This window comes from Crassostrea angulata, chromosome 9 (assembly GCF_025612915.1).
Source record: "Crassostrea angulata isolate pt1a10 chromosome 9, ASM2561291v2, whole genome shotgun sequence".
Lineage (NCBI taxonomy): Eukaryota > Metazoa > Mollusca > Bivalvia > Ostreida > Ostreidae > Magallana > Magallana angulata.
The window spans coordinates 17,698,286-17,709,686 of record NC_069119.1 but is presented as its reverse complement, the minus strand read 5'-3'; positions in this window follow the sequence as shown (position 1 = coordinate 17,709,686).

The window sequence follows — 11,401 nt, the reverse complement described above, 5'->3', positions numbered from 1 at the left end:
CAACCTTAACTGCTGCGTAATTCGTGATGCGTCGATTTACCCAAATTGACCCAAATGGAACGTTAAATGGCCCAAATGGACCCAAATGAACCCAAATGGAGCCAAAATGGACCCAAATGGAAACAAATGGAAATTGGATGGCATAATTGAAGATTTTATTTAATAATTTCAATCATTATTTTAAATATAATGAGTTTTTTTAATTGAAAAATTTCAAATTAAACAACAATTTCTGACCAAATGGTAAAGAAATTGATAATGTAGCCTTATCAGTTAGTTTCATGATTAAAATACACGATTTAGATATTTTTTTTTTCGAATTATCTATTTATTGGATTGTTAGCCGTTAAGACCGCGGAACATTAACTGGCAAGATTGGAAATGGAAACCCAAATGGAAATTGAATGGAGTATACCTATACTTCCAAAAGAAAAATAAACTTACCCAATTTTTTTTTCCAGAATCATGAAATTCCTAATCCGGGGGGGGGGGGGGGGTGGGGGGGGGGCTTGTATGCTTCTGAATCCAACTTCTCAATCTTTCAAGGTAAATTTAGGAACAATAATCTTTCCTGCGAGAAAAAGTGGGGGGGGGGGGGGCTGAACCCTCTACCATGCTATGTTTCTAAAGGTTAGGTATAACTCTGCAAAAAAAGGGGGGCGGCAACCCCCCTAGCCCCCCCCCCCCCCCCCCGGTTCCGACGCCTATATATGTACTGTACATGTATAAGCAAACAAAAACTAACTTATATACATCTATATTTAGAAGACAACTATGGTACTTTATTTTCCAATATCGGAAATAAATATTTGGATTATATTGTTATGATTAAAAAGGTATCTTGAAATGATTATATATATCAACAGTTTTATTAACAGATATAAATTCATATATCAATAAAAAAATCATTAACAACACAAGAAAATTGTCGTTATAGAATATTCATATTTATTGATTCTTCATCATATAATTGAAATTATTAAATAAAATCTTCAATTATGCCATTCAATTTCCATTTGTTTCAATTTGAGTTTCTATTTGGGTCCATTTGCTTCCATTTGGGTAAATCGATGCACCCTGATCACGAGATCGAGCTATTACTTCCTGCACCGTGCACGAGGAGATCAACATAGCTATACCACAGGAGTCGGCGATTTTATCAATTTCTGGAAAATAAATGAGAAACAGGCACAAATCCTACCAGTGAGCTTCGTGAGCGTAGCGAGCGAAGCGACAGGATGGCAACGAGTTTTCTAGAATTTCTTTATTTCGCTATCCAACTGATATTGAACACCAGACATCAACTCTGTGGTATAATTTTATCAATTCCTTGCATTTATTTCCCTAAAATTATCCATCAAAATCATTTTAAATCCATTTTTGCACATCTCGATCTTAAACAGCGGCCATTGCCAATTTCGTGTGACGTCACACTCACTGGACTTGTCAACATTTGTTCTTTTCTCATGTGTTTTAAGATGATATGTTATTGTGCGGTAAAAAAGAAAGGAAATCCGCTTACTAGAGAGCCTTTCCAAAAGTGTGTCACTTTATAGGTGTCTTAAAATCATCCGATCAAAACGATTTCCATATCTGTTTTTGAATTCCCCGCAAAGGCAAGCACTGGATTCCCTCCCTTACATTTCAAACAAGAATGTTGGATTTAACATAGTATAAGGTAAAATTTTGAATTATGTTACTCTTTATTTGATTATTTTAAAACGAAAGCATCAATGCACTTAATTATTTTTGTCTAAATAACGCATCTTTCAATTTTATGAATGAAATATTTTCGACTCTGAGTGTGACGTCACACGAATTTGGCAATGGCCGCCGTTTAAGATCGAGATGTGCAGAAATGGATTTAAAATGATTTTAAAGGATAATTTTAGGGAAATAAATGCGAGGGATTGATAAAATAACACCACGGAGTTGATGTCTGGTGTTCAATGTCAGTTGGATATCGAAATAAAGAAATTCTAGAAAACTCGTTGCCATCCTGTCGCTTCGCTCGCTACGCTCGCGAAGCTCACTGGTAGCATTTTGCTTGTTTCTCATTCATTTACAACAAATTGATAAAATCGCCGACTCCTGTGGCTATACAGCCAGCGAGACGACAGGTAAGTCCAGCGGCAACGGAACCCACATATTACTAGGATTGTTTTTTAGCCCGTAGGGTAAGAGTTTAGAGAATTTGAGTTAAATTTGAGGCCGCCATTTTGGAGGCCACCGCATGGTCAGCTTTTCTGATTAGGTTTTTGTAAACATTAAGTCAGTTTAGGCTTTGTGTTTGTGCTACTTGTTTTGATTTATCAATATGTAATTTGAAGATTCTCTGTCTACTTCATGCTTTGGGGGTTGGGTGTCTATGGCTTAGGGTGGGAACCATTTGTCACGGGTTTTACTCACAGTACATGTAAGCCCGGTTGTATCCTGCACAGCCCGGATGCCAGTCCTCAGATAGTCAACCTGTTTATTTGGAAGGAGTTGCACTAGAATCTATGCATGTAGGTCAGGGGCAACATAATCATAGACCAGTTCAAGCGGTTGATTTGCAACCGGTTATCCCAGGTTTCCCCCACCCGAATCCCCCTGTCCCAGTTGCTTATCCGCAGTCTCAGCCCGGTAGTGACCACAGAGATAATTGGTATTCACCAGGCCCGTTTGAAATGCGTGGGTGTTTGGATCATCAGCCAAGTAGTTATTCTGTACCAGTACCTTAGGTCCCCTTCCACCCTTATCATTTTGTTGGTGAAGGAGGGGGGAGAATGGGCCCCCACCACTGAGAGACCTTTCAAAGTAAGCCACGCATGGATACCCGCAGTGTCTCAATGTCCGTCAGGTTACGCGTGGATATCTGCAGCGTATTTCTATCCCTCAGAATACTCATGGGTACCCGCAGTAGCCTATGGTTTACCTGGAGTTGTGCAGACCCCTGCAGCCCTCTTCATTCTCCATGAGTTTGTGCACCGCCTACCAGCTACCATAATCTGAAAGCCCAGAGTAGGCCAAGGTATAAGGATCTGTATTTGATGGGAGATCCAGCTGGAAGGCATTCCTACACTAGTTTGTTAGACTGTCACGAAGCCAGCTCTGGACAGAGACTGAGCAGCACAACCAGTTGTGCTTTTTCCTAAAAGGAACCATTAGCAAGTAATACACTTTGTTACTGGAGACCAGCCCTGACTTGCGCTTCGCTGACATCCTGAGGAAGTTCGACAAGCGCTTCTGGCTCAGCAGCTTAGCTTCCAGTCTGCAGTTCAAAACAGCATTGAGTCCCTGAGGCAGTTGTCAGACAGAGTACTGACCTTGGCTACTTGTGCCTTCCCCAAACTACCGGATGTTCACACTCAGGCTATACCCCTTCTATGTTACTGGGCAGATGACAAGGAGGTAGCCCTCTATGTTCTGGATGGCCAGCCCAAGACCGTCGATGAGGCCATAGATAGGATGCAGTTTTACCAGCATTCCTGATGAAGCAGATCCTCAGGCCCTAGCTACAGTACCGATCAGACCCAACCCAACAGAAAGTAAACCCCAACTAAACCTTGGGTTTATTTTCTGTGTTTACTCCAGGTTTACTAGAGTGGACCCAGAGTAAACACAGAGTGGACACAGAGAGTAAACCCCGATCAGAAGTAAACCCTAAAAGCAGACGCTACATGTGTATTTGGTATTTGGAATATACAAGGGGCAGTAATTACAGGCAGTAAGATGGTAAGATAAAAGACGGGTCTGCTTCAAACTTATGTGCGTACAATTGACCGAAAAGAATTCCTGAGTAAATTCAAAGTAAACCCCAAAAAAACCCAAAGTAAACCCTGAGTGGACCCAAATTTTCAAAAAGCAAACCCAGTGTAAACCCCAAATAAACCCAAAAAGTAAAACCGGGGTTTAGTTGGGTTTACTCTGGTGTTAGGTTGGGTGTGATCAGTACTGTACCAAACAGTGAGGAGTTTGGTTGAAGGTGGAGAGTTGATTAAAGAAGATGGGAAAACTGAGAGGGAGATACAGGGGTCGAAAAGCCGAGTGCAGCATCTTAAGAAGACCCTCAAGGAAATCCTTGACTTGGTCTGGCTTGGGACCTTGACGACTTGCCTCCCAAGACAACCTGGCCCAAGGACAAGTAAATGTTTTAGATGCGAAAAGACTGGGCATTTCCAAAGAGAATGTTCTACTATCCTCAGACGGAGGACAGAAGGAAGTGCTTGAGAGGTTGAAGACCACTCCCTGCCTAGCCATGGTCCCTGTCAAACACATGAAGATAGTATCCCCATTCTGGTGTCCAGACTAGAGTGATGGATGCATTGGAGATGCCGTCTTTGCCATCTGGATTGTACAGGGCCTATCTCATAGAGCAGACGTAGTAGAGCTGCCCTCCCCGGACTGGACCAGCAACCTGGATGAACGACTTGGACTGTCCCTAGATTATCCTTTTTGTGCGTTGAGGCCCTTTGTCAGTTGGACGGGCCCTGCTCAAGTGTCTTCAGGGACTTATCTATCTATTTTATTTTACTATCCTTTATATTTAAAGGGGACAATTTGAGTCGTAAGTTCGATTTGAGTGCTGGAGGTGCGAGAATGCTAGAGGGGTCCGAGGCATGCCCCCAAAGAAAATTTTTAAATAAATGGAGCAAAATCCTGTATTCTGGGAGCTTCGAAAGTTCATTTCCATACATTTATGAAGACAAAAAAACCTACCCTTTTTAGGCAAAAACAGAAAAAACTTAAACCCCCTCTATATTATATAGATAACTGTTTCCTATCCCCAGACAAAATAAATTAAGGATTTTAGGTAGGTAGGAATTTTTACCAAAAAAAAATTTTAACACTCGGAAAGAGGAAAAAGTATATTCACGTGCATTTGGGGTATTAGTCTAACCCTTTGACCCACTTACTACCATTGTGTAGAGGATCTGTTAATTTTGAAGATAACTCTTTACAAACGGTTTTATAGTAATTTTAACATTTATTGCTGATTTATTAACTAATAAAATGTGATCAGCTAACTGCAATGATATCAGGATTAAAAGTAATAAACATCGTTTTTGTTATTTCTGATGCATTATGTGAGGTATGTTGTTGCTTCACCCGCGTATCTATAACCCAAGATGAATTAATTTGTTTCAAGTTCTTACTCACCACAGGGTTAATTCACGCAGTGAAAATATTTTTAAATTAGTTTACTATCATTCTTTTGCCATTGACATTAATTTACACGGTCATGTACTTGATCAAAAGACAGAGCAACTTCAACTTCTCTTTCTGAGGAAATTCTGGCATAGTTACCGATCACAAACACACCTATTAGTTTAATATGTTTTACGGTGCTACCGTTCTGGCGAGCGCAGCAAGAATTACACATACCTTGCATCATTGTCAACTTAGTTTTATTTAGGTATCAACGAACGTCAAAGAATTTTTGAGAGAGTAATGCTCTACAATAAGTATGCCAAAGGTACTAATTTTAATGGTTATGATACATACAGCGCAACCCCCTACCCCGAGAGAGAGAGAGAGAGAGAGAGAGCCCGGTACCTGTTTGTAGGTGTGTATAATTTCCCACTTTTAAATTTAATGGTCTGACTATATGCAATATCTACATAATTTTTTTAACTGTTTATTTTTTTCATTTTATTCCTTTTTATTTAGTTCAAAATGTCCTATTGTTTATTTCCTCCCTACTCATGCATACACAATTAGCTTTAAAATGGATCGATATGACAGTAAAGTATGGCTCTTGCTAATATATATACATAAAATCTCTATATTAAAAAAAAAATTAAAAACAAATCATATGTCAATGAGGCAGGTATCGCAGTCTATACTGAAATAGTTAGTACACTCATTACAGATGTTTGATCCACCTCTAAATTTATCGCGGGAAATATAGCGCGAGTACACTGTGACGTTATCCATGACTTTGTTCGTCTTTGTTTACGTTTCTCGACTCAATACGAAGGTATGGAAGCATGTAACAAATCTTTTGAGTCTCGCCAAAGCATATGCGTGTCTTCAAACTTTAAGTCACTGTAAATTACGAGTTAAAAGTCTGCCATTTTTGGCATAGCACCATGGGTGAAAACATTAGAGAGCATTATAGGACGTAGACAAAAAATTTTGTTTGATGAACTGTAGGTTTAGCTCGTTCTTTTTCCCGCGCATACTGGTTCTTAGAGCTCGCTTCAGCGCCGGCGAGCTGTGCTCGCTAATATTCTCTGTTTGATCTGGGAATTTTATCTCTGGAAAAGGGAATTTTTGCACCTTTTTTAAGAGGGGAAAGGTACCGTTTATCGGTAGTAAAAACAGCCCTGATAAATCCCTGGTCTTAGTATCTTGGCTTTTGCTGGGATGAGCCTTACCGTGCCCCCTTGAAGACCGACTACTCCACCTGCTGGTGGGACTGGATCCCTTTTAAAAAGACAGAGTGGAGTGTGGTGTTTGTGGTCTCATTCCTTGTACGGGCTAACAAATAGCCTGTGACTGCAACACACGGAAACAGGGCTCTACAGTAACTATTATTCCTATTTGTCAGGTTTAACTCTTTGTCATCTGATATTGCATTCTCCATGTTCTCAGCTTTTGTTTTTTGACTAAACATGTAAAGTCATCAGAGTCTATCAATGATTCCTTTAAAAAATGATATTTCAGATTTCTTTCCATAATCCTTTATCTTTTCTACCTTTTATTCCTTTGTTGTGTGTGGTCTGTTGAATCAAAACTCTGAAAGAACTTAGATCCACACCTTTACAGTTCAATATTAAAAGTTGATTGAAATAGGTAAACTTCAATCTCGATCAAGAGTAACTCAATTGCATTGTAATTTGATGTCAGGATTTTTTTTTAACTGGTAATGGACAAACGTTAATGTCGAGCCCTGGGAAATGTGCACGAGGAGCAGTCTACCCTCTGCAGCCAGCGAATGAAGACGCAGGACGTGCAAGATGAGGCGACCGGCAAGTCCAGGGGCAACCCATGGATTAACAGCGACCTAGAAACACTACAATCCTTTCCCAATCTGTTGATAACTATATAGGATGCCAATCGTCCAAGAACAATTAGATACGAGGCAAACGAAAATCTTGAGGTAGCGATTGCTTCAAGTTTTGATTCCTCCCTTGTCTTTATTTTATAGTATATGGTGGTAATATAGTAAGAATCAAACAGTTTGTGACAATCCCCTGTGTTTGGCCACATGCAGGCAAAATTCTACCCCCTCTATATAAATTAAGTATCTATACAGGGGGTAGAATTTTTATTAGATATTTGGCTTATTGAGCAACTGATTGAAATCTATGATATGGAAAAAAATCTATGCCCAGTCTATGCATAGATATATAGGAAAGAGGTAGAATTTTTCAATATTTGGCTTATTGAGCGACTGATTGATAAAAATTCAGTTGCCTGTGGTTTGGCCGCAAGAGAGTAGTACTGCAGCATTCAAGAAAGGGTCTCTTATCTCTTGGATCAGAAGCATTCCATTCTATTTACAAAAATTGATTCTAGATTGTTCTTAATATAAAATTGCACTAATTGTCTCTTCTTACTTCTTTTTCATCGAAATAGTGTACAGGGCTCTTCAGTGAGTGTTTATGCTTGGGTGCATGGCAGGACAGTTAAAATCCTCTTTAGTCATGAACAAGTTTGAAAAAGTGCATAAAAAGTTTGGAAGAATCAGCATAAGCTAAGACTATAAGATCAGCTGGTAGCCTGCCTAAAAAAACCTTAAATTGCTATGGCTTTTTCTGTTTGGAGATCTGCGTGCCTGTTCTGGACAAGAATGAGTAATTGAATAATATCTTTAGGTGATGGTATTGCCCTCAGACCATAAGAGAAACCCTTGTCCTTGCATCACCTGCAGTGACATACTGGCTAGGTTGTATATCAACATCACCATGGATGATCTTTGTGGGTCTTGCTTTCTTGATTGCAGGGTCTTCTATTTAAGATAGTATACGAAGTGATAGTTCCAGGGGAGTAATTGTTGTAGTTGTTAGCCTTAGTGTTAATTATATTTATATGGGAGTACTAATTCAGTACCTGGCTGATTGGTACTAACTGAGGTGTAAGCCCATGTAGGTTATATAGTGTTACTATTGAATTCTTCTTATTTGTAACATGGATGGCTGTCTTATTGACTGCATGTGCAGTTTTCTGAATAAAATAACATTTGTAAGTCATTTCTCATAGTTTTCGTAATGAAACTTGTTTATATTTGTGCATACATGTATGTTATTTTGATAGTACATGTAGTACATGTACATTTTGTTTCAGTGCTTTTTAATTTTCAAATTGCAGATTGATAAAGTGTAAAGTAGAAGAATATGGCAGGAGCTGGTAAGTTAGATGATGATATTGTATCTGCGGTAAAAGAACGTGAACGTGAGTAATGATCGAATACTTGATGTTTGTAATTCTTTTGGACATGTTGGATACTGAAATTAAATCAGTATTCATGTACATATAATATCTCTAAATATGTTTGACCTCTGACTTTTAGTGACATTAAATTATAAAGGCAGACATTATATAAATAGTGCCTGTTTGGGAGGGTAACAGTTGAAATTGACACCCCGAGAAAACCATTGTCAACCGACGCGAAGCGGAGGTTGACAATGGTTTTCGAGGTGTGTCAATTTCAACTGTTATCCTCCCAAACAGGCACTATTTATTTTGTTATAATGAATGTCTTAATTTTTAAGAACATTTTACTGCTTTTATATAGGAATAATGTGAATTCTACAGCGAACCGTACGCGATTATTTTCGCACATGTAACAATTTTTATTGATATACTTTCATGTTAAATACTGAAATCTGATTGGTTTAGACGCAGTTCATAATTGTTCTATTACCCTCAGCGTTAGCAACGCACTTAGCAACGGGTAACATTAAAAATTGTCACATGCGCGAAAATTATGCGCGTACGGTTCGCCGTAGAATTCACGTTATTCCTATGTTTAAAAAGCAGTTAAGTTTTCTTTAAAATTTGTAATATCAAAATGGAATAGATTTTTGTTGTTGTGTGAATACAATAAAAACCAAGTTTCTTCTTGCTTATAAGAGAAGGGTCCACACATTGGAACTCTAAGACTTATTTTTAAATTTGTACATTCAAGTCAATTTGAAGGATTTTCCTTGTGATCCTATTATAGGTGGAAGCTCGGGGCTCTCAGGACAAATAGATGATGAACAATTTGTAGAAATCATTGTTGAGGAAGATAGTGAAGGGCAGCCAGATAGGAAGGAAGAACAAGGTTAGTTACTTGCTGCAGGTCTGTAGCTCCAAATCTGAAAAAAAATTGGACTGTACAACCTGGGGGCTGCAGTACATTCCCTAAGTGTTTTAAAGTTGCAATTTATGGCACACAAAAAATTGCACTAGGTTTGACCCATTTTTTAATTACCCCCCTCCCCCAAAAGAAAAAAACAAACCAAACAAAAAAATCATGAACAAAATTCAAAACTGTTGTGAAATATATTCTTTCGATATTAGTTTTTTTCTCTCATGAAATAGGAACAGATACTGCTGCTGAGGATATGAACACAAAGGATGTTGCAACTGAGGAGAATAACCTGCAGCAACATGAAGTGAACGACATTGTCGCTGAAATGCCCGAAAAAGCTGAAACTCAATGTAAAGGTACGTACAATGTTAGGTGGCAAAAATGCCACTATAACCACTTTCAATAAAAAAAAATAATTTTATTCAAAATAATGGTCCCATTATCAGGAAATTATTATGATATTTTAATACAGAGTATAATAATCAGAGCAATGTACTTTTTTTGTACTCGATTTATCAATGTAAATATATACAGTCTTGTGTCCGAAGTACATGTATTTGTAAAAACAAAATGGGGGTGATGTAAACTAAACTATAAGGTCATCGATGTTTTTCTTCAGTCTACATCATTTTACAAGTTTTATTTTACCTCAATATTTTGTTAAACACCCCTTAGCCTTTCCCATACCAAAACATTTTCACAATTTGCTCATGAGCCGCTCACGTGAGGACTAACAAGATTTCCTCATGTGACTTGCTCATGTGAGTCTTAAGTGCAATTTAACATGAAATTAGGTAAAATGCTCATGTGAGAAAAATTCTGCACACAAGCATATTTTGCTAACGTGAGGAATAGATCTGCTCACTAAGAGTTTTGCTCACATGAGGCTTATGTGCAACAGTTGCTCACTTCAAAGACAATGGACCAGGGCTCGACATTAACGCTTGTCAGATACCAGTTAAAAAAATATACGGACAAGTGAATATTGCTGGCCACTTGTCCAACTGGACATGTACATTTTTATGTAAAGAAGTCTCCAACATTTTAAAAAGAAAACAAAGTTTTGTGATAAAATTTTCAGAGTCACGTTATAAGTTTATCGATTAGTTATTTTGAATTTCAATCCCGAAATTGCAATGCAATTGAGTTACTCTTGATTGGGATTGAAGTTCACTAATTTCAAACAACTTTCATTATTGAACTGAAAAGGTGTGGATCTTAGTTCTTACAAAATACCAAACACACATGTTAAGGAAAAGAAAGGAAGAAAAGGTAGCAAAGATAAAGGATTATGGAAAGAAATGTAATTTATTTTTGGTCCCATTCATCATTGATAGACTATGATGACTTTTGATCTATGTTAATTTAAAAAACAGCTGAGAAATCAATATAACAGTAACATGTATTTTTAAACCTATTGCTTAATTGAAAATGTCTTGTAATTTGCCATGACAAAGCTACAGCTGATAAATCATGTTTAATGTTATATGGAACCAATACATTTAGGAAAGATACTTTAATTTTCCATTTAAAAGTCAGGTTACTAATCAACAAATTACTTTATTTTAGTAACACAGAACTGTAGTTTTCAAGTTGACAATATTTGATCTTTGATATTGAAAAAATTTTGGACAAGTGAAGTTGAAGTTCGGACAAGTAAATATCTCTGTCACTTGTCCGGATGGACAAGTAAGAAAAAAAGTTAATGTACGTAGAGCCCTGTGGACAAAAATTGAAATTAAAATCATCAATATATATATTTACATAGATCTGTCATTTTAAAAATACAATTTCATACATTGTTTAACATTACATTTACATAAATCTTTAGAAAGTTTACCAATAACAAATGCTGGCATGTTGAAAAATACTACGTTCTTAACAAACATTCACAACCATACATGTAGTGTATGGAAAAAAATTCACATAAACAACCACACAAACAGCTGAGCTTTTCATGGTTTTCTCCAGGTCTGTGCAACTCAGGGCAGGCCTATTGGGAGGATAAATTTGGTATCAGTAAATTGTTTAGGTGTTCATATATGTCGAGCAGTTTTTAAGAAAAACAAGTTGTTTTGGATTACTCAATTTATATTTTCAGATTATACATAAGAA